This window comes from Saccopteryx leptura, chromosome 5, assembly GCF_036850995.1.
Source record: "Saccopteryx leptura isolate mSacLep1 chromosome 5, mSacLep1_pri_phased_curated, whole genome shotgun sequence".
Lineage (NCBI taxonomy): Eukaryota > Metazoa > Chordata > Mammalia > Chiroptera > Emballonuridae > Saccopteryx > Saccopteryx leptura.
In genome coordinates this window covers 156,326,258-156,350,798 of record NC_089507.1, presented here as the reverse complement: position 1 = coordinate 156,350,798, position 24,541 = coordinate 156,326,258, and the positions used below count along the sequence as shown (strand labels likewise).

At 45.1% G+C, this 24,541-nt stretch overlaps 1 pseudogene; it reads right to left on the bottom strand.

Moving 5' to 3' along the window:
- Positions 1-375: 375 nt before the first annotated feature.
- LOC136406584 (zinc finger protein 639-like) lies at positions 376-21,720 on the bottom strand (annotated as a pseudogene).
- Positions 21,721-24,541: the final 2,821 nt, after the last annotated feature.

Sequence of the window (24,541 nt, the reverse complement as noted above, 5' to 3'; positions counted from 1 at the left end):
AAAAATACAAAAAGAAAAAAAAAATCATCTATTTTTAACATGTCCAAAAAAGTTGCATTTATGATTTTACATGAACATTATGGAAGTTAGAGAATAATCAAGTTGTCTTATGCAAGGTGACTTAATTATTCCTTCATTTCCAGAACTCATCAAGCAGTCATTACATTTATTTATTATTTTTTTAATTCATTTTAGAGAGGAGAGAGAAAGGGAGAGAGAGAAACAGAGAGGGAGAGAGAGAGAGAGAGAGAGAGAGAGAGAGAGAGAGGGAGAGAGAAGGTGGGGAGGAGCTGGAAGTATCAACTCCCATATGTGCCTTGACCAGGCAAGCCCAGGGTTTTGAACCGGTGACCTCAGCATTTCCAGGTTGACGCTTTATCCACTGCGCCACCACAGGTTAGGCCAGTCATTACATTTATGAGGTAAGTCAACCTATTGCTTGAAGTCTGGATAAATTTTGCCTGACCAGGCGGTGGTGCAGTGGATAGAGTGTCGGACTGCGATGCAGAAGGACCCAAGTTCGAGACCCCGAGGTCACCAGCTTGAGCGCGGGATCATCTGGTTTGAGCAAAAGCTCACCAGCTTGGACCCAAGGTCGCAAGGGGTTACTTGGTCTGCTGAAGGCCCATGGTCAAGGCACATATGAGAAAGCAATCAATGAACAACTAAGGTGTTGCAACGCACAACGAAAAACTGATGATTGATGCTTCTCATCTCTCTCCGTTCCTGTCTGCCTGTCCCTGTCTATCCCTCTCTCTGACTCTGTCTCTGTAAAATAAATAAATAAATAAATAAATAAATAAATAAATAAATAAAAAGTCTGGATAAATTTTAAGATCTTTGATTTGTCCCATTGAATATGCATAGTATTGACATAATAAATGCCTTCAGATAAATGTGAATGTAAGTGTTCACAATATTCTAGTATACTTGAAAAGCCTTTGCCACAGTCATCACAAACATGAGGAAAAATTTTTGTATGGTCTATATAGCAACATGCCTGTTAGCATTTGTATGAAGTCAACTCCAAAAACCACCTACTTGACAGACAAGGTTTTTACATTTGTCAGAGGTAATTTTGTTCCAGAGGCTGTACTGCCCCTGCTCTCCATTGTTATACTGTCACTTAATTTTGTTAATTTATGAGCATGTTCATTTACTGCATGGCTATTAGAGTCTTCGGGATCATTTGGTTCACATTCACCCAACTGACCGGTGCACTCTTAATCACCACATGTTCCTGGGCATGCAGGCAGAGTTCGCTGCTTGGGGGGCTGTGCACCGCACGGTTCATACCAGTAAAGGCGGCCACTGAAGTGGTGTCTGCAGGTGCTGGCTGAGGTTCTCAGGAATGACTGCCTGACAGTCACAGTATTTACAGAGGTAGCGACCTTATTCCTGCAGCGTGGTGTGTTCCGTCAGGAGCATGTTGGTAGAGAAGCTTCTCACATACTCGGCACACATTTGGATTAGTATGCTTATGCTTCAGGATCATATAATGCTTTATTTTTTTTCCTTTTTATTGATTTGAGAGAGAGAAAGAGAGAGAGAGAGATTTGTTATTCCACTTAGTTATGCATTCATTGGCTGATTCTCGTGTATACCCTGAAGGGGGGTGGAGCCCGCCGGCTTGGCATATGGGAAGGCACTCTAATCCAACTGAGCAACCTGGCCTGGGCAGGATCATCGTCTTTGTTGTCAAAATATTTTAAGTCCGGTTATCTGGTAGAACAACCACCATAACAATGATCAGAGCAAAATCCCATGGACCCCACCTGCAGTTCCGCTTGTTCCAGAGGGCTCTGAATGAGGAGGAAGGTGTCAAGTCTTTCTTTTTCTCTTCTAGGATATTCACTCATATTGTCTCAGTTTGGTATAATTCTTAATATGGAAGTGAGGAAAACGAATTATGGGGATGTTTTCACAGATGGTAGAAACAGCCAGTTCCTGAGTGGGGGCCCGCGACGCCAGCCCTGGCGCAGCCCGAGAGGCTCCTGGCTCCCATGTGCAGGCAGAGGGACCGCACACACAGTCCCGCCCCCACCGGGCATGTGAGGTGGGCGCGCTACCCTGGCCCTCCTACTAGCCGGTGCTCTGCGCTGCGGACCCTTGCCCCACCATGCGCCCAACACCCTGCCCTCAAAGTAGGTTTGGAGTAAAGGGATCTAGGCTATAATGTTAGCCAAAAAGAAGAATAAAAAACGATACTCATTAAACTCCAGCGCTAAACAGGCCAACGACTGCCTTTCATCTGACCCACCAAGCATTAGTCTCAAAAAATGGAATTTGCTTATTCACTGCTCTTCTTTGGTAAAATAAGAAAAAATAAAGACGAAAAAATTTAATTTGCCAAAAGTTGCCATGAGTCAAGCAACAACTATGTATTGAGCGCTGGCTTTGGGGGAGGCTCTGAGCCAGAGTATGGGAGCTTCCATGCTAGAGGGGGCAGCGGAGAACGGACGTGCTCACCTCCCGTGTGGCACAGGCAGAGTCAAGCATGATACAGGAGGGATTGGGGGAGGGTGGACGGGATGGGGAGGCCTGGTTTCTCTGAGCTCAGATCTGAGGCACAGGTTGAGAGGAGTAAACCTGGCCTGTGGGGGGCAGAAGGGAGGCAGGGTGGCCTCCATGGGGAGGGACTGAGGCCGAGAGTCCCAGGAGCAGAAGGAGATGAGGATGGAGGGAGGTGAGATCCAGATCACGGAGGGCTTAGAGGTCGTGGTTAGGAATTTGCATTTGAATAAGGGATGTACTATGATCTGATTTTTTTTTTAATTTACCCTTTTATAAAAAAAAATTTTAAATAGGGTAAACAACTCATCAACTGCTTTCTAGTACTAAAAAGTCCCATGTCTTTGGAACCCCCTCAGGCCTGAGCAAACTGGGGGACCCTGGTCACCCTAAGTCAGTGACGGGCAATCTTTTGAGCTTGGTGTGTCAAAATTCACCAAAAAACCGAGCATAACTCGGGTGGTGTGTCACTTCAAGAAAAAAAACCATAATTTCACAATATTTATAGTTTAAATAACAAAAATGTATAATTGTAATATATAACTGTATTCAATAAACCAAAAACTAATTATTTAACTTACCTGCTTAGTGACTTCTTTGTTCATCTATCAGTCGGTTTCTTTTGTTGGTCTTGATATTATTTAACTTGTGTGGGGTGTTGTGAACTAAGATAAGTGAGGGAAAGGGGGAATTCTTTAACTAACCTGCCTATTAGTGACTTTTTTTTTATAAATAAATTTTTATTTTAATGGGGTGACATCAATATATCAGGGTACATATATTCAAAGAAAACATGTCCAGGTTATCTTGTCATTCAACTCTGTTGCATACCCATCACCCAAAGAGAAATTGTCCTCTGTCACCTTCTATCTAGTTTTCTTTGTACCCCTCCCCCTCCCCCTCTTCATTCCTCCCTCCCCCCACCCCCCGTAACCCCCACATTCTTGTCCATGTCTCTTAGTCTCGTTTTTATGTCCCACCAATGTATGGAATCCTGCAGATCTCAGTTTTTTCTGATTTACTTATTTTACTCCATATAATGTTATCAAGATCCCACCATTTTGCCGTAAGTGATCCGATGTCATCATCTCTTATGGCTGAACAGCATACCATGGTGTATATGCACCACATCTTCTTTATCCAGTCCTCTATTTTTTTTTCTACAGTGATTAAAGCCTTAAAGCAAACTCTTGGCCAATACAGCAAGAATCCATAAAAGAGTAGTGTCCTTAACATGTTCACCAAGTCCAAGTTGGCCCCAACACCATGCCAAATCCCTGAAAAAAGCAACCCAACCCCAGTTCAGTCTGTTAGGAGCTGTCACGAGGAGCAGGAGTCCAGGAAAAGTCCACATCCAGGCAAGGTCCGCATGGCACTGGAATTGTTGTCACAATTCTATACTTTGCAGCTCACGTCCAAGTCCCAATGACTGCTGCGTCTAGCTGTTAATGATTCAGGTAGACTGCAGCTTGTGTGGATGTGGAGCTTCTGTTCTCCTCTGCCTGGAGAGATGAGACCAGGTTGCTTTTCCCTGGAGCTCTGTGACTGTGGCTTGGTAAAGAGAACCTTGAAATACACTAAGCTGGGTGGCAAGGGTAGATTCATAATAGAAGTTGGCAAAAGGGGGAGAGAGAGCTCTAAATTAGGAGTAGGTCCCAGCCTGAAATATGAGTGGGGCATTGAGGTAGGAGGAATAAAGGAAACATTATATATTAAACAAAGCAACAGAAAATAGGACTATCAACACCCACAACAGAGATCTTTGAGAGAAGAATTAAAAACCTGACTATTTAGGCAAGACATAGTTAAGTGGCCCTTGTGCAAATGAGATCAGTTTACCTGCTTCTTGGAAGAAATACCCTAGGCTCATCCACAGTGTTGTAGATGGGGCTGACGGCCCTGGGCACCTTCAGCCTTCAGTGGCAAAGCCCAGCATTCTGGGCAAGGTTAGGTCATAGGTGGCTGGAGCAGGGCTGGAAGAGACTGAACCCTCCCTTAGAGGAGTGAGGGGGAAGCCTACCTTCTAGTGTCCCTGTTTCCTCACAGCAGAGGCATGTAAGTCTGGCAGGCTTTAGCTCAATGACCTTCCTTTCCACTATTGAAGCAGGACCCAGATGGCATCCTATGAGACCCCTTTGGGGCGTTGGAGCCTTTAAGGGCATATCCTAAAAGCTGGTAGTTTCCCTGATCTCTATTGGGCTTTTTCTGCCTCTAGGTATCTTAAAAGCCATGCTCAGAAGATCTCGCTGCGGGGTTTGAGGATCCCCTTCCACCTATATAAATCTTTCCCATATATCTGGAGCTATTTGGAAAAAGACAAAACAGTGTTATTAGCTGGATCAAATAAAGTAGGTTGTAGTTTGCAGGTGAAAAAGATTTGGCATCTCCTGTTCATCAGCATTCAAAAGAAATTTAAATTTTTTTAAGTAAAAAGCATGATATGGTAGACCCATAGGAGTTCCAGGATATGACTCCCCTCTTTTAAAATTTTTTTTAAGTTGACCTTAAAATATTTGCTGAGTACACTTTAATAATACCTTAACTTTGAAGATTGTAAGAAATACCTTAAATTCGAAAGGTTTGACAAAATACAGTGAATGCTTTTGCTCCATATGCAGGATTATTTTCAGTTTAACCAGTTTAGGAAATCCAATAATAGAACAGTGCATACAGACAATGAGCTATAGCATGCTTAGCAGCCTCTCCTGTTCTGACAGAGGTTACTATAAATCCAGAATATGTATCCACTGTAACGTGGACATAGGACTGTTTGCCAAATGAAGGTATATGAGTAACATCCATTTGCCAAAGTTGTCCTGGTAGGGGTCCTTGAAGGTTAACTCCAAATGAAGGGGCAGATTGTAGTATAGGACCCTTTGGACAGGATTTTTTAGTGACTTTTTTATTGCTGAATTTTCTTGGCTAAATCTTCAGGTTGGTAATCTTGAAGGTTGGTATTTTGTACACTTCAAGCCCAAGCAAGCGCTACTAACTTCACCTGTCAATCTGTTCTTTTGTTGGTTTTGACATTATTTAATGCTGAGAATAAGGTCTCACAAAAGTATGTAGAAGGAAAAATTGTGAGTAAAGCCATTGCTATATTTTTCAGGGTGCTAAAAGTGTCTGGTAATCGGTTCCAGGCACTCCAAATTTCCTGTTTGTAGTGGCACTCCGCTTGATTCTCCAAGCGGCACCTTTCCAGATTCTCAAGCTTTGACCTCAAGTTGACAAACACCTGAGCCCAGATGCTGTCTTGAAATTCTGCAAGTTGCATCTTACGTAAATTAAGATGGCTGCCGCTATTTCTAATGGCGGGAAACAGCACCCATAGCACAGGCCCTCGCCTCTCCCAGCCTCCCCCTCACTTATGTCAGTAATGATGGTCAGTTAGAAATCCACAACACCCCAGAACAGTAGACTGGATGAGGGTCGCTGTGGTTATGTGGTTGCTGATAATGGCGATCACAGGGCCCCCAGAGATGCGTCCCCTGTGGCATTCTGCTGCTCCCTGCCCCGCAGGCCAGAAGTGAGGTCAAAGATCCCCTAGCGGCCTAACCAGAAGTCCCAGAACTAGACGCTCTGTGCCGGAGTTCTGTTGTTTTGGCCTACAGACCTCCGGCACAGAGTGTCTACACTACAGCAAATGTTTTATCCTTGGCTACTGCACCTGGCCATGTAGGAGCTGAGGATGAAACGTCCTTCTCGGCATGTGGCCCCATACTTCTCTGGATGCGGCCACGTGTCATCAAAAATGGCTACGCGTGTCATAGGTTTGCCACCACGGCCCTAAGTGTATCAGAGGTAGGAATCTCAGTCTACATTTAGGTCATCAAGAAACACTATATTTCTTCTAGTAGCTTCTAGTAGCCTTAAGCCCCTTCCTTCCTGAGAGGTAATTATGGAGAACTATGTCCTTTCAGGACCACAGGGAAATCAGTAGGCACTCAGAAAACTGGGCCAGGGCCTCCCATTGGCATGGTTACAGCAGGTACCATGACTGTCAAGAGGAGGGTGGTCCCTCAGTGACTCTCTGCCCCTCTGCCCTAGTCATGGGTAAAGCCCCCCTTCCTTGGCACCCGGTTCGCCATGCTGTCTGATCTAGTTACCTTCTTTCCTAGAACCTCAGCTGGGCTCCTCACAGCTCTCAAGAGCCACAGAATTCTCTCTTTCCTGGATCTGGGAAAATCTCATCTCTGAGTCCAGACACTCTCTCTGAGTCCTCATGGCCTCCAGGGACATCCAGCAAAAAACCATCTGTTCTAGAAATACAGAGACATCATTAGGTCCCTTTACAGCCTTCCTATGATTCCCGGATGTGAGATCACAATGTCTGTCTACCTGCTTGAAATATGAAATGGGGGCAGGGGAGTGAAGCAAAGAAGGGGAAATAGAGAACTTTTAGATCATTTTTTTTCTGCCCCAAGTAAAAGCGAAGAGACAAATTAGAAAGCTGTGGCATATTCCAGGTGACAGAAGATGGTCGTTGGATTAGAGTGGTGGCAGTGGAGGTGGAGAGAGAAGGACACTTATGAAACATATTTTGGAAGTAGGACCAATGCTACATACTAAGGAAGGTGGAAGATGGAGGGGATGGAGGGACTCAAGGGTCATGTCCTGAATAATCCTTTTCGCTTGAGCTTTTGGTGTAAATAATTCTGATGTGGAAATTAGGGGCTCAGGCCGAGGGTGTGCAGTGGGCTGTTCATCTGAGGGACAACTCTGTCATAGCAACAGAGGGTGGCAGTCACAGTAACATGAATGAGCCGCCAAATGGCAGCTCTATGTTTTAGAAGCTCTCGGAGGCCTTGGTTATATATTTGTCTTTTAGAATGTGGTGCCAACATGCGTGATGCTGATAGTGAAGATACAAGCTGCACTTTTCTCAAAAGCACAAAAATGTGCTTAAACCTCTTTAAAGAATTCAAGAATTAAATAATATTTTAGTTATAAATAATTTACATGGCAAAAAACACAAAAACAGAAAACCCTTACACTTTTAAAGACAGCTTGACCAAGGGACAAACATTTTTTGTTTTTTAATTTTTTCCTTTGATGTTATTGGGATTTCTGGTTGAGTCTTCAGAAGGTCCTGAGCCAGAAAATGCTGGTTTTCTGGAAAGAAGGAAAATGAAAAGAAGAAAACAAAAATCTGTTGAAGAATTCCTGTCCCCCACCTTCTAAAAGAAACTCCACCAAAACAAAACAAAAAAAACACACAAAAGTTTAAAACGTGTTCATGGGACAACTGAGAGGCAGTGGGGGCAGGGTTTCTGTTCCCTGCTTTGAACTCGTGACAAAGAAGTGGGCTGGGTGATCAGGATGAGAAGGGGAAGTAGGAAATCAAATCAGTCTGGGAAGCAATTGGGGGGAGTGGGGGGAGGGGAAGAGGGAGGTATGAGCTTGGGAAAAGCAGAGAGGGCTGGAAGAATTTGGAATTACGGCAAATGACAGCACACGATTAACTACTTCCATATGTTGATCACGAATTAGCAACATACACTTTTTTTTTTTTTGAGCAAAGCCTTATTTTTGTAGACTCCAAATCTTAAAGAGCTAGCTAGCAAAGCAGAGGTTTAAGGGTCTGCCCCATGCAGGGATTCCTCTCCAGGCCCCCTGCTAGGAGGGGGTCCCTTAACACAGTTTAGTAGACACCAGATGTCAGGACGAGTCTAGTCTGTAACCAGAAAGAGATTTCCTCAGAGTGGAGTTAAAGACCTCTGGGACCTATGTCATCTTAACTGTCTGCAGACCAAGAAGGCCATACCTCCCTGCAAAGCTAAAGGCACTGTGTGGTGGGGCCCGGGGCACTTCTTGGTGGCTCAGCCTCCTCTTGGCTCTCACAGGTGGCCCAAGCTCCATCCCTGCCTTCCCCTGTTCCCGACCCGGGCCATTCCCCGCCCCCCGCCCTCCCCCCCCCCCCCCCCCGCAATAAAAGGATGAATTGCAGTCTTGGATGCTGTCCACTCGGGACCACACTCTGGCCTCATCCCTGCTCAGCCCACCTTGCCATCACCTTTGCTCTAAAATGGCTGCCCTGTGCCTGCAGCATTCATGGTGGGAGGCTGGGACACGTGTCTCAGCTGGGATTTAAAACCAATGCTTCTGCACAGGACAGAAAATTTCAAAAATACAAAAGGATATAGAGTGAAATAAAAAATAAGTCTCCTTTCTTTTCTATTCCTTGACCATTCAGTTTTCTTTTTCAGAGGCAACCTCTTCCTTTTACTCCATACCTATATTTTTTATGTCCTTTAAGATATATACCATGCATCTATAATCATAACCACATATATAATTTAAATTTTTATAATGGTAGCATATATTACATACTGTCTATATTTGTATTTTCTCACATAATTCTATATCTCTGAAATAAATATATTTCAGTAAATATAGAGCTGCCTTCCCTTTTTAATGGCTATATAGTATTCTATTCCTAGCTGTGCTGCTTAATTTTATGTGTCAATTTAGCTGGGCCCCAGGGTCCTCAGATAGGTGGCAAAGTGTTATTCTGGATATTTCTATGAGGGTGTTTTGGGATGAGATTTATATTTAAATTGGTGGACTTCGACTAAGCAGATTACCTTTATGATGTGAGTGGGCCCCATCCCATCAGTTGAAGGCCTGATTAAAAAACTAGCTCACCATTCTTTAGCAAGGGGAATTCTTCTAGCAGACTGCTTTTGCATTTGAACTGCAACTCTTTTCCTGAACCTCCAGCCTACTGTTCTCCATCATCAGATTTTGGACTCACTAACCTTCCACAATTATATGAGCCAAGTCCTTAAAATCAGTCAGTCAGCCCTGGCCGGTTGGCTCAGCGGTAGAGCGTCGGCCTGGCGTGCGGGGACCCGGGTTCGATTCCCGGCCAGGGCACATAGGAGAAGCGCCCATTTGCTTCTCCACCCCCTCCTCCTTCCTCTCTGTCTCTCTCTTCCCCTCCCACAGCCAAGGCTCCATTGGAGCAAAGATGGCCCAGGCGCTGGGGATGGCTCCTTGGCCTCTGCCCCAGGTGCTAGAGTGGCTCTGGTCGCGGCAGAGCGACACCCCCTCCGGGGCAGAGCATCGCCCCCTGGTGGGCAGAGCGTCGCCCCTGGTGGGCGTGCCAGGTGGATCCCGGTCGGGCGCATGCAGGAGTCTGTCTGACTGTCTCTCCCCGTTTCTAGCTTCAGAAAGATACAAAAATAAAAAAAAATAAAAAAATCAGTCAATCAATCAATCCATCTATTGTCTATATCTATCTATCTATTTATCTATCTATCTATCTATCTATCTATCATCTCTCTTACTTATATATCCATCCTATGGTTCTGTTTCTCTAAAGAACATAGGGAATACAATACTATAATCTATTTGACCAGGCCTCTAATTAATGGACACTTAGGTTTTGCTTTTTCTGCTGTTACAAACAATGCTATAAGGAATATTCTTGTACATTGTCATGAAGCACATACCAAGACTATGGTATTTTGCTTCAATATAAAGGAATTTAGAAAATCCTCACCCCAAGCAATAGCCAGGCTAGCTTGGGCAATGTCTTGCTACGAATCTTATTTTGAATGTCATTACTCATTAGGAAATTGCAAATTGCAATCATAAGGAAACACCCCTGTATACCCAGTAGAATGGTTAAAATTATAAAGACTGGCCATATTAAGTGTTAGTGAGGATGTGGGACAATTGAAATTCTCATACCCTATTTTAAAAAACAGTTGGACAGTTTCTTAAAAGACAAAAATACAGTGATGACATGACCCAGCCCGTCCATTTTTAGGAATTTTCCCCAAAGAAATGCAAGCATATTTGCACACCAAGACCTGTGTGCAAATGTTTGCAGCAGCTTTATTTGTGACAGCCCCAAACTAGAAACAACCAACTGTTCATCAAGGAGCAAATAAATATACTATACGATATTCATACAAGAAATATTACTCAGCAGTAAAAAGGAAAGACATACTGATTCATGCAACATCAAGGCTGCGTCCCACAATAATATGCAGTCAAAGAAACCAGGCCAAATGTGTAAATACTCAGCCTGACCTGTGGTGGCACAGTGGATAAACCTGGGACGCTGAGGTTGCTGGTTTGAATTCCTGGGCTTGCCCGGTCCAGGCACATATGGAAATTGATGCTTCCTGCTCCTCCCCCTTCTCTCTCTCTCTCTCTCTCTGTTCCTCTCATCTCTAAAATGAATAAATAAAGTCTTTAAAAAATATTTTTAAAAATGTGTAAATACTCTGTGTATCTAAAATTCTAGAAAATAACACATTAATCTATAGTGACAGAAAACAAATCAATGGTTGCCGGGGGCGGGGCAAGTGGGAGAGCAAGGAAACTTCTGAGGTGGTAAATATGTTCTGTATCTTGATTCTGATAACATATGTACACATACACCAATGTACACATACATCAACACTCATCAAACTACACACTTCGAATAAGTGCAGTTATTGTATTTCACTTATGTATCAACAAAACTATAAAAAATTTATTTTGAATGTCAAAAAGTGAGTATTAAGATTTTCTTTTTGTATTCCTTTTAGAATAAGCTCAGCCTCCCTCATGTAAATGAGCGGCTTGGGAAGACTAGAGAGTATCACATACTCAGAAAGGCCAAGAGGAAAAGCACATTAATATCTTTCCAAAGTACCACCCCAGCGATTTACCAATTTATATTGTGATTATGCCCTACTCCCCTCACCCTGCTCTTCAGCTGCACCCTCCATCACACCCCAAATGGTAGTTAAGTTACATGTGACTGAACTGTCCGTTCCCCAGATACACCAGCTGTGGTCACTGTGACCTGTGGAGCAGGCATGGCTGAGACCAGCTGTAAAGTCTCCAGGACAGGAGCTTGCTGCCACCTAAGGACTCACACCTGAGGACGTCCAGGGGGCTGATGCCCTTCCCCATTCTGAGCTGAGCCCTCCTGCCTGGCTGCAAGCTGCGGGAGGAGAAAGCTGAGCCAGGGCCACCGTGCAGCCTACAAGAGGCCAGCGGGGAGGCTGGGGCAGCCCTTGCACTTGGCAGCCTGTGCAGATGCCCTCCTGCCAGACCCAGACAGGCCCTCAGCAGCTGCCCTGGATCTGAGGCTGGATGAGTCATCAGTGCTCCGGTGGTGGAGCAGCCAGCCTCTGCTCGTGTCAGCACAGGCCAGAAGCAAGAAGACAAAGGATGCACCGTGGGGAGGAGGAGGAGTTGCGTGCTGCAGGTAGGGCCAGAAGGTGCCACACTAGCTGGTCCAGCCCTCCTTCAAAGCTGTGCCCAGAGGGAACCAGCAGCCTTTCTACATCTCATGCTCACTGTAGTTCAGCAAGCTCTCAACCCCACAGCCTGGGAGTGTCCAGAAGCAGAAGACCCCGGAAACCCTTGCTTGTCTTTTATATCATTTTCACTGATGTCCATTGTTAGTGCCAGGGACCCCTCGCTCCCCATTCCAGCCCCCTAACCCCTGAAAGAAGGATCTGCTGGGCTCATTATGCCTCTCTTGGACTTCAGAGGACAGTATTCTGCATTTTATGGAATGAAAAAGAGGTCAACACATCCTGCCCATCACCTCCTCAACCAGTAGAGACTAACGTGAATGGAATCTGCAGTTTTTTAGTTTTTAAAATTATAGTCCAGGTGTTTGGCAAGTTCATATTTGCAGAATGAAGAGAGAGAGAGAGATGATTAAAAGCTCAGTTCTTGAAAATAAAAAGGCAAAGGACTCCGGGTTCTTTAGTTTTACTGTTCCAAGGCCCCCTCCAGCCGGATTCCGTAGACTCTCCTCACTTGCAGGATTGCTGGAGCTCACAGATGCAGGGTCCTGCTATTCCCTGGAGACTCACACGCTTGGCTACACTTGGCTGTTTGGATTCATTTTACTTTTTTTTTTTTACTTTTTTTTTTTTTTTTTTTGTATTTTTCTGAAGCTGGAAACGGGGAGAGACAGTCAGACAGACTCCCGCGTGCGCCCAACCGGGATCCACCCGGCAGGCCCACCAGGGGCGAAGCTCTGCCCCCCAGGGGGCGATCGATGCTCTGCCCCTCCGGGGCGTCGCTCTGCCGTGACCAGAGCCACTCTAGCACCTGGGGCAGAGGCCAAGGAGCCATCCCCAGCTCCCGGGCCATCCTTGCTCCAATGGAGCCTTGGCTGCGGGAGGGGAAGAGAGAGACAGAGAGGAAGGAGAGAGTGGGGGGTGGAGAAGCAAATGGGCGCTTCTCCTATGTGCCCTGGCCGGGAATCGAACCCAGGTCCCCTGCACGCCAGGCCGATGCTCTACCGCTGAGCCAACCGGCCAGGGCTGGATTCATTTTAGATGTTCAAGAGAGCTATTAAATTAAACGATGAAAGTTGTGGAATATTCCATTCTCGGGAAGAGATATTGACAAGATTCTGCCATTAAAAGTAACATCAGGTAACGAAATGTACAGAGAATGCCAAGATCAAGTTGTGAGGTCGTAAAAAAACAGCAAAGGCAGAAAAAAATTCAAGCACCTTATTTTCCTGGGCCAGAATGTGGCTGAGAGTAGGCAAATTTATTCTGCCTAGGTAGAAAATGTTTGACACGCACTGTCAAGGTCATGAGGGCCGGGACTAGAGAACTAGGGTGCTGTTTGTGTTTCATATTTTTCAGAAAAAACCTGGAGACCACAGGTCAGGCCAGAGGTAGCATAGAACAGTGTATTGGTCAGGGTTCAACCAGAGACACAGAATGAGTAGGAAGTAGATACTAAGATGTCCTTCGAGGGACTGACTCAGTGATTGTGGGGGCTGGCGGAGCCCCATAGGGAAAGCCGTCAGGAAGAGCAGGCCGGAACTCAGGGGCATGGATGGAAGCTACCGTCCACAGGTAGAATTCCTCCTTCAGCTCTGCTTCTGAGGCCTTCCAAGTAATGTAATGAGGCCCACCCACATTATCCACAAGAATCTATTTTGCTTCAAGTCAACTAATTATGGATATTAATCATATCTACAACATTTGTTTACTGCAACATCTAGTGTTAGATTGAATGAGTAGAGACTCTCAATCAGGTTGACAAATAAAAAAGCCGTTACAACATATTCCACCTGTTGGCCTCAGTCTCAACCATTTCCATGGGGTCCTCCTGAGAAGTCTGGTGGGCCAGTAGGTGAGTGACAGCTGGGACCTCGGAGGGACATGTGCCCCTGTGATGGGTGCGTGGAGGATCCCCAGCCCAGACTGTGTGGTACTACCTGGCTGCGTACCATATGGGATTTTTACACTGACTCCCAGGAAGACTAGAGCACAGAGATGGGCAAGCCTTTAGAGAATCTTCGTCAAATTCATTGTCCTTTGAGGAAACTGTGGCCCTCATCATGAAATAGCCAAGACCAGCCAGAAAAACAAATCCAGTTTCCCATCTGCAAGAATGGGGAGAGGAATTTGAAGACTGAGGGGATAAGGAAGGACGGGAAAAGGCCTGGTGGAGAAGGAGAGGCAAGCAGCTCCTCCAAGCTCAGAGCTGGGGCTCCCAAAGTTCACCCCCTCATTGCACAGATGGGGAGCCGAGGTCACTCTGTGATATCAGGGTGGAACTGGAACCAAAGCCTGGGACAGTGCTGGGTCCCCACCTGGTCTTCCTGTCCTCCCAGGGAACTGGGGACACAAAAGGTTGCCCTCTAACCCTCAGGCATTTGGAGTTTGGTGGTCTTAATAAACCAGAATCAATTCATTAATCTAGATAATTAGTTTAGAAACCAGAAGGCTTGGGAACTGTGCCAGGAGAACAATTTCAAACTCAGTCCCTACCCTGAAAAAAAATAGTGTTCACAGGTGACATCCCCACCTCAGCCATCCACTCCAAGGGCACCAGGGACGGGCTGAGTGGCTCCGTGCATGCCACCACTGTTCTGCCCGCCCCAGTTCTCATCCCTAGAGGGACTCCTGGCTCTAGGCAGATGTCCTGTGGATGGCAGGGCAGAGGCACCCTCCTCTTGTCCCTCTTCCGTGCCTTACAGATGGCTACAGGGAGCAGAGAGAAAGAATCGGCTCAAGGACATCCAAGAGTCTACTGACTAAAAATTCCAGTCCTCTAATTCTCATTTCATTGTCTTTGTCTGTTGCCCCCACCCCCACCCCACTGTTTTCCACTTATTTCAATTGATTCCAGGAGGGTAGCCCCACATATAGACAATGCCATGAAAGTGTTCATAGCAAGGGTTAGTGGCCAGATAGAAGGTAGGCAGACGTAAGAAGGCCCCAATAAGGCAGAATTTAGCTACACAAACTCTTCTTACATTAGAGGAGAAGTATTTAAGCATGGTTTTGATGCCTTATGCTTCAAAGAAAAATCACACAGAGAAATAGCTTGGGCCTCTGGGAGGAGGAGAAATGTGAGCCCTGGCTCGCTCGGAGGCTGCATAAACAGTGGTTATGACCATGACTAATCCAAACCCCTTTCTGGGTTTTGCCGAGTGTGTCAGTTCTCCCTGTGGCGCATGAAAGCCCTGCTTAAAACCGAACCCTGTTAGGAGTAGGAACCCAATCCTGGTAGCAGGGAAAGTAAGCCACCGTGGCTCCCGTCACACTGCTGCTCAGAGACGCCCTGTGTCATGAAAGGTCATATTTCTAAATGATTAATGTAAGCCCCAGATGCTAGAGCTGTTCAGAATCGTGTGTGCTGAGCCCTAAAATAGATGCCCTTACCAGGTAAAATAATCCAGTTATCTGCGATTCAGGGTTAAAGACCCCACTCCTGGATTGCCCATCCATCAGCAAATATTTATCAAGCTGGGCTTAGTGCTAGGTGCTTTGGTATATTAAAAGATTTATAAACATGTCACAGCCAGCCAGGAGCTGTCTAGCCAAGAAAGTAAGACGAACTCACGCACAGATACTGAGGCAAACCAGCTAGGTGTGTATAGAGAAGGCCATGTGACTGAAGCCCTACAAAGCAGTCAAAGCCAGAGAGCTCAGAGCAGGGGCCAGTCCCAGTGGGCAGAGCTGGGTAGGGAAGATGGCTGTTCAATGCCCACATCCCTCTTTTCTGCTCTCCTGCTGGCCATCACCGCTGGACCTTTGGCCAATGACAAGGTGAAACAGCAGGAGGGCACCAGTCTGGCGGGACAACCCGCTGACAGCCACGTTCTCCCCTCATGAGGATTTCCTCGTGATCGTCCGGGCATCACCCTATCATAGCCGGCCAGCCTTCGATCTATGCCCCTGGTCTCTTGCCAAGTGTCCAGCTGCAGGGCTGGCTGGGCAATGCTACACTGTGCCTACAGAGGCCACTTGCCATTCCCCATTTCTCTAACCTCCCCAGTACCTGCCTGACCGCCCTTCCAGAGGGGAAGCTTTACCTAAACTGTTACCATTAGAACTTAATTCTGACGGAGTTAAGTGGCGCCCTCCCAGCCTCCCTTTTTTTTTTTTTTCAGCCTCCTTTTTTGAAACACCAATAAGGAAGTGGAGGCACTTAAGTCTCCATTGCCTTGGTGTGAACTGTGTGTTCAGGTTAGTGGTATCAATAAAATGGGGACTCAGGAAAGGCAGACTGTCCCCCCATCGGGTCTGTCTGGTCTGAGTCACACTGGGAATAGTGCCTTCCTAGAGACGTCGACCTGCTTCCCCACGTCCGAAGGAGGGAAGAAACCAGGGAGGTAGGGGGACTCAGAATCTTGAGTCAGACTGAAGGGAGTTTGTTTTAATTTGGAACCATGTGAATATATTTCCTGATTTAAAAAATTACGTTTGAAACTGTTTTGAGACAAGAGGTGTTGTTACAATCACAGTGATGTTGTAATGACTACAACTGTATGACCAAACCAGAAACCTTGCAGACTAGAGGGGCATCAAAGTCCATGGAGGTGGGACAGTGGTACCCGTTCATGTCCACATCCCATCACTAGGCTCATGGTGAGATCAACACGCGGAAGTAACGGTGATGGAGGGAAAGGCCCAACTCTATCAAAAAGCTGCTCTGAAATGAATTTCCCCTTTTTTGACCCTCCAGAGACATGCTTGGGTCTGGCTGGACTCTGGTTCCCTGAGTGTTCTGCCTATTTCAGTCTAATCCACTCCAACCAGTAAACTCAATACCACGAGGACCTGGTGGCAAATGATGCGCTTGTGGCTAGATCAGGGGTCCCCAAACTACGACCCGCGGGCTGCATATGACCCCCTGAGGCCATTTATCCAGCCCCCGCCGCACTTCCAAAGGAACATCTCTTTCATTGATGGTCAGTGAGAGTACTGTATGTGGCGGTCTTCAAAGCACGGCGTCGCTCATGTACAGTGATGCGGGACGCACGCATCACGGCTCCGGAAGTGCGTCATATCACTTGTTACGGCTAGCAGTGACAAATATGGAACCTGACAGTGACCATCTCATTAGCCAAAAACAGGCCCATAGTTCCCATTGAAATATTGATCAGTTTGTTGATTTAAATTTACTTGTTCTTTATTTTAAATATTGTATTTGTTCCCGTTTTGTTTTTTTACTTTAAAATAAGATATGTGCAGTGTGCATAGGGATTTGTTCAGTTTCTTTTATAGTCTGGCCCTCCAACGGTCTGAGGGACAGTGAATTGGCCCCCTGTGTAAAAAGTTTGGGGACCCCTGGGCTAGATGGTCTTAGCCCAGCTTCTCCAGATGTCCCCCTGGGGTCACCTCCAACCTTATGTGATAGGAATGACTGTCACAGCTCAGAGGAATCTCATTCTGTTTGCACAACACAAGTTTTGTAACACTGAGCTTTTACGACATTACATCGGCCTCTCAGGTGGACTTAGAAGCAGCCAGGTCACACCTAGTTGCTTGCTCTTTTTCTAAAGGAAAGTTTAGAATCAGACTCTGACAGATACATTGATGAAGTAAGTTTCCAACTCTGTGTGTTTTTCCATTTTTTTTTTCCAGAGACAGAGAGAGAGAGAGAGTCAGAGACAGTCAGAGAGAGAGAGGGATAGATAGGGACAGACAGACAGGAACGGAGAGAGATGAGAAGCATCAATCATCAGTTTTTTGTTGCAACACCTTAGCTGTTCACTGATTGCTCTCTCATACGTGTCTTGACCGTGGGCCTTCAGTCGACCTAGTAACTCCTTGCTCTAACCTTGAGTCCAAGCTGGTGAGCTTTTTTGCTCAAGCCAGATGAGCCCATGCTCAAGCTGGTGACCTCGGGGTCTCGAACAAGGGTCCTCCACTTCCCAGTCCGATGCTCTATCCATTGTGCCACCACCTGGTCAGGCTGTTTTTCCATTTTTGATTGGATAGTACATTCGCATGGTTCATCCCTCCAAGCACTGTAACAGTAGTCAGAGAAAATTCCTTCTTCTACCCTTGTTCCCCATATGCCCAGCACCCTGTACACCACCCCTCCCAGATTATTAGTTATCAGTTTTGTATTTTTTGCAGAATACATTTATGCAAATATACATAAACACAAATGTATATTCTATTTCCCCTTTTTTGTTTACAAAATGGTATGATACAGTATTCTGTACATTTTTCTAATATCTTAGTGATCTTACTGTTTTTGTTTATACAGAAAACTTTTTTATTCTTTCCATTAAAAGGATGCAGCACTGTTATTTAAACCAGCCTCTATTGATGACAATTTAAACCAGTTTGGATGGTCTCCAAGCTTTGCTATTACCAACACCGCTATGATAAATAACATCATTCATACATCATTTCACACATGTTCAAATGCGTCCATACTATAAATTCCTGGAAGTTGGATGGCTGGGCCAAAAGGCATGAATACTTTTGAAATTTGATGTATTTTGTCAATTTGCCTTCCCCAGGGGTTTACGTTCCCACTAGCAGTGTATGAGAGGGACTGTTTTCCCCCAGCCTTGTCAAGAGTGTGTATTACCAGAAAATTTTGAATTTTTGCCAAGCTGTTAAGTCAAAAATGAATTTCAGTTTAATTTATGTTGTTGTTGTTAAGGGGACTTTTAATTTTGATAGAATTTAAAACTTCCAAAATTTGTAAGCACATACGAAGATTTTCCATATTTTCTTGGTTGAGCTTAATTTGCATTTTTTTTCTAATTGAGAGTGATGTTGTCAGTAAAGCCAAAGAGCTGATTGATGACATCATCAACAAAACCAGATGCGAGGTATTCCTATGGATGCCAAAGTGCAGGCAGGTGGGACAAATCACTGCAAGCAACCAGACCCATGTGGTATTGGTTACTGAGAGGGGAGGGCGAGGCAAGGGACTGCTGAGGTCCCATTGGCTGAAGAGCCCACACTTGCCAACAGATACTCACAGGAAACTTGGCAGCCCACCTGAGGACAGCACCCACACTGGGAGGGTGCCTTTCAGGCTCCCATTTGTAGGAAGGCAGCTGGTAAGCTTGGCTGCTGCTGGTACAACCTGGGTCCTGTGAACCCTCAAAACTAACCAAACCAAGACCCCTTCCAAGACAAAGCCCTACATTAAAGAGAGCTGCTGGAATAGTATCCAAATTGAACAGAATAAGAGCACTAGGAGCAAAAAAAGCAGAAGTTCCAATCAGGGGCAGAAACAGAGCCAGCAGAAGGTATGGGGCCATATTTTTCAACACGGTGATAGTATTGACGAGGAAGCCCAAACACTTACTAGTAAAAATACAAAAAAATATGTTTGCAAGGATAGTCATTGTGGCTTTATTTGTAACAGCCAAAACTAGAAACAAACAAAAAGAATCCGTCAATAAGAGGCATATTCACGCAATGGACTATTACACAGCTATAACAAGAAATGAGCGATATCTCTGCTTACTGCTGAGGTGTGGTCTCTGAATATATTGCTAATTGGAAAACAAAGAAGGTGGGGAGGAGTTGAGTATGCCACTATTTATCCAATAAGTGGGTTGACAGGAACATAAGGACATATGTGCTTAGATTAAAATCCTTTTTGAATTAAAAATATATCTATGAAGAAGAGAGGGACAGTTTGCAGGGAATAGGAATAAAAGCTGGATACCTATGAATATATTTTGCTTTGTAAATTTGACCTTGGAAACATGCCCATTTTACTTAATTATTTTTAAAAATCAAAATGAAAAAGCAGTTCTTAAAAGTTAAAAAAGTTGCCTGACCAGGTGATGGCACAGTGGATAGAGCATTAGACTGGGATGCGGAGGATCCAGGTTCGAAACCCCAAGGTTGCCAGCTTGAGCATGGGCTCATCTGGCTTGAGTGCAGGCTCTCCAGCTTGAACGCGGGATCACTGGCTTGAGCGTGGGATGATAGACATGACCCCATGATTGCTGGCTTGAGCCCAAAGGTCGCTGGCTTGAAACCCAAGGTCACTGGCTTGAGCAAGGGGTCACTCGATCTGCTATAGTCCCTCAGTCAAGGAACATATGAGATAGCAATCAATGAACAACTAAGGTGCTGCAGTGAAGAATTGATGCTTCTCATCTCTCTTCCTTCCTGTCTGTCTGTCCCTATCCATCCCTTTCTCTGTCTCTGTCACACACACACACACACACACAAAAAGTTGAAAAAGTCAATAAAAATTATTGTACATTCAGTTGATGACATACCATGCAGAGAGGAATAACTTCAAGTTGCTTTAAAACAGTAATTTGGAAATAAATGAACACAAAAAGAAATCAGTAATTTGAGTTGAGGGTAGAGGCTACAGCAGGCCTCAGGATTTACTGCCTGGAAGCTCCCTTCTGCTACTGCAGCAAAAGACTGCTTCCTGGATGTATGGTTTTACGGGTTGAAATGTGTATCCCCAAACTCAAATGCTATCATCCAAAACCCCAGTGTCTCAGAATATGACCTTATTTTGAAATAGGGTCTTTGCAGATGAAATTAGCTAAATTAGGAAGAGGTCTTTTGGATGGGTCCTCATCCGAAGGGCCCTGTGTCCTTATAAAAAGGGGACATTTGGACACAGACAAGCACACAGGGAGAATGTCATGTGACAGTGGAGGCAGAGATTGATGTGAGTCTTCTATAAGCCAAGAAATGCCAAATCTCCAGCAAATCACCAGAAACTCGGAAAGAGGCATGGAACAGGTTCTCTCCCACAGCTCTCAGAAGGAACAACCCTGCCAACGCTGTTATCAAACTAAAGGAATCCACTCATCTGCGCACATCAAAGCCCAATCAAAACAAACAGCTGTTTGCAACCAAGAAAGTAAAGGTTTATTTTTAAGGAAATCTCATTACACCGGAATCACAGGTGAGCTAATGCTCAATTTCCAGGCTCTCCAATGGCTTCCAGGGTATGAATTATATAGGGAAATATCTTTAATCATGGTGGAGTTAGGCTTGTGGTCTCTATTGACTGGACGGTGCTAGCTAGGGTAGCAGGTAGTTGGTCATTGTATCTGGTTCTGATGTCGGCCGGCCGTGGATGTTGCTCTGTTTGGTTTTGCAAGGGAGTGGCTGTAGGGTCAGTTAGTTTTCATGGGCCTGAGGTCAAGATGTTATCTTTAGTTTGACCAAAACTCTGTTTCTGTGGTCAATAGGCCTGAGGCTTTGCTCTTCAGGCAGTTCAAAGCTGAGCAGTATCTAATGTCCTAAAAGCTTCATTGTTTAGGAAGAGTGGATGCACTGAAAGGAGAAATGGAGTTTCTCTGTGGTTACAGCAGGGGTCCCCAAACTTTTTTACACAGGGGGCCAGTTCACTGTCCCTCAGACCGTTGGAAGGCCGGACTATAAAAAAAACTATGAACAAATCCCTATGCACACTGCACATATCTTATTTTAAAGTAAAAAAAACAAAACGGGAACAAATACAATATTTAAAATAAAGAACAAGTAAATTTAAATCAACAAACTGGCCAGTATTTCAATGGGAACTATGCTCCTCTCACTGACCACCAATAAAAGAGGTGCCCCTTCCGGAAGTGCGGCGGGGGCCAGATAAGTGGCCTCAGGGGGCTGCATATGGCCCGCGGGCCGGAGTTTGGGGACCCCTGGGTTACAGCATTTTGATCTCAGACTTTTGGCCACCAGAAGTGTGAGACAAATTTCTGTTGTTGAAGTCACCCAGTTTGTCATACTTAGTTGGGAGCCCTGGCACACTAAAGCCTAAGGCTTCCTTTTAATTATTTGTGCAGACCACTTCCTCAACTACTTTATAATAGATCAGGTTCCAAGAGGACTACTGCCACCATTCCTGTTCACCAAAATCCTATTCACCAAAATTCACTGACATAAGAGGCACACGCCCTCCCTCCAAGATGAGTCACTCACTTAGGGAAATATGCTTGTTGATGTGCTTCAGACTCTGCTGCTGCTTGGGCCTCATGTCTTCTCCTCACTTCCTCCCTTATGGCGTCTGTCTAATCTCAGCTGCTCTTTGCATCCCTGATTTATTTTGAAGGCACTGGATATCTATCTGCTTCCAATTTTGCTGAACATCAAGTTCACTTATTTGTCATTGTTGGTCAAATAAGTTTTTAAATATGATATATATGGTTGCTTGCTTAGAGTTTGCATTGGGTGTGGGGGACAGTCTGTAAGCAGGCAGGGTGGTTATAGCCTAAGGCTTAGTTTTAAGTCTAAACTTTTCCCCACACCCTTGACTGATTGCGTGATGTGGGGTGGTGCACTTTTATGAGGAATCCCATTATGCCTCAGATAAGTAACTTTGTATCAGAGACTTCCTTGTTTGTATATTGGATTAAAGGTTTTGGTTTCTATACTATAAAGTGGGGCAGAACGGGAGCTTGCTCTCTGTGGGTTCCTGAGATTAGCATTACAGAGAAGAGCAGAGAAAGGCCACGTGGAGGAGGCCAGGAGAAGCAGCCAGGATGGTGGAGTGCTGAGGGAGAAGCCAGTTTGTGCATAGTTTGTGCAGGGAGAAGGAAGGAGGTGGGGAACAGAGGTGAATTAAGTCTGGTGAGCTAGAAACCTTTGATTCTAGGATACTCGGATAACTCAGTAGCTTTGTGAGCACTGAATGAGTGGGTTTTGGAGCCCAGTGTGTGTTTTTACTTGCCTGCCGGGTGCAAGCTAGGATTAAAGATGATGGCTGTAAGGCCAGGAGCCGCCATCGTGGCCATTCACATGCAGGTTCCCATTGGATTCGGGCAGACGATAAAGAAATGGCGGAGTCAGAGGATGGGGGGCCATCCTATTTATTGGTGTCTCACCAAGACAGGCAAACCACAAAAGAAGACAAGGGAAAAGCAGAAAACCAGCTCTTCCCATGAAGGGCCAGGGATCAGGGAAGCCCCTGCAATTGTGATAGCAGGAACTGTGTGTCCAAGCTCCTGGTCTGTCCCACTTTATAGTGTAGAAAACCAAAATCCCTTAATCCAATATACAAACAAGGAAGTCCCCGACACAAAGTCACTCATCCAAGGCATAATTGGATTCCTCATGAGAGTGCACCACCCAGATCATACAATCAGTCAAGGGTGTGGGGAAAAGCCCAGTCCCAAAACCAAACCCCAGGCCACAACGACCTGGCCTGCTTATAGCCTGTCCCCCACACCCAATATAAGTCACAAGCGAGCAAACATATATATCATATTTACAAACTTATTTGACCAACAATGGCCCACCAGTTCTTGGCTCCATTGTTTCATTACCTTCTGTCCAAATCTAATGCGAACCTGCATGGGCTAGATGGCTATGATGGTGGCTGTGGTTACTGGCCATACACAGTCATTCTTCTTGATGCTTCTGTAAGGCTTAAAGGAGAAGAAACAGAGAGATGCTAAACCTATGTGTTGGACAGATAAAATATATTATGCTCACTTTGTTAAAGATGGCGCTGCCCATGTGGAAGCCCGTCGCCCAGGTAATGGTATTGGTTGCCCTTCTTGCTTAGGATGGGCGTGATTATATTAATGTGTGTTGGGGGTGGGCTGTGGGCAGGCAGGATCCTTGTAGCCTGGGGCTTGGTTTTGCGCCTAAGCCTTTCCCACCCTTTTTGATGTGGGGTGTTGCACTCTCATGAGGAATCTCATTATGCCTCAGATAAGTGACTTTGTATCAGAGACTTCTTTGTTTGTATATTGGATTAAAGGTTTTGGTTTCTACACTATAAAGTGGGGCAAACTGGAGCTTGCTCTCTCAGTTCCTGAGATTAGCATTAGAGAGGAGAGCAGATAAAGGCCACATGGAGGAGAGGAAAAGTAGCCAAGATGGCGGAGTGCTGAAAGAGAAACCAGTTTGTGTCGAGTTTGTGCAGAGAGAAGGAGATGGGAAACAGAGGTAAATAAGGATAGTGAGCTAGAAAACTTCGATCCTAGGAAACTCGGATAAGTCAGTAGCTTTGTGAGCACTGAATGAGTGGGTTTTGGAGCCCAGTGTATGTTTTTACTTGCCCGCAGGGTGCAAGCTAGGATTGAAGCTGATGGCTCACCAGTTTTTGGCTCCGTTGTTTTATTACTGTCTGTCCGAATCTAATGCGAACCTGCACAAGCCAGGCAGCTGTGATGGTGGCTGCGGCTACTGGCTTTACACCTATGTCACCATGTCCATACCAGAAGTCCTTAAAGTTAAAATTTAATTCCACAGTCCAAGTAGTGATTTTAGCCAAGTGCATGGAAAGTAATTTTCCTATGGTGATAATTCAACATAGTACTTTTCAACTTCAAGATACTTGGACAACACTTACTAATTACTCCTTCCAATACCTTGGAGCAATTAAAAATAGAAACCACATGCTTAATTTGGCTAAAAGAGATAATTACCAATATCAGCAGGCAAATCACCCTTGAGGGACTGGGGATAAATAATTAAATCATAGTAGAAATATTTTAAGATATGATTTGCCTTCTGCTCTCATCAGAGTAAAGAAATTAAAGTTTCATGAGAAAGCAACTTTTATTCCATTTTACACGTGAAAATGGAAAACAGATTTCAGAGAAAAAGCTTCTTGCCCAGACAAACACTGATTAGCTAGTAATCTAAACTGTTAATGTGAGAGTTATATGAACCCACAGTATTAAGAATTTTGAAAATCATAAATTCATTTTCCTCTTCTGTTAAAAAAAATCTGAGGGCAGCTCTTAGTATCTTCAAGTTCTCTTCCAAATATCAGTAATGTAAAGCCAGAAGCCAGGGCCAGGGCCACTATCACAGCAGCCTTCTGGCCTATGCAGGTTCGCATTGGA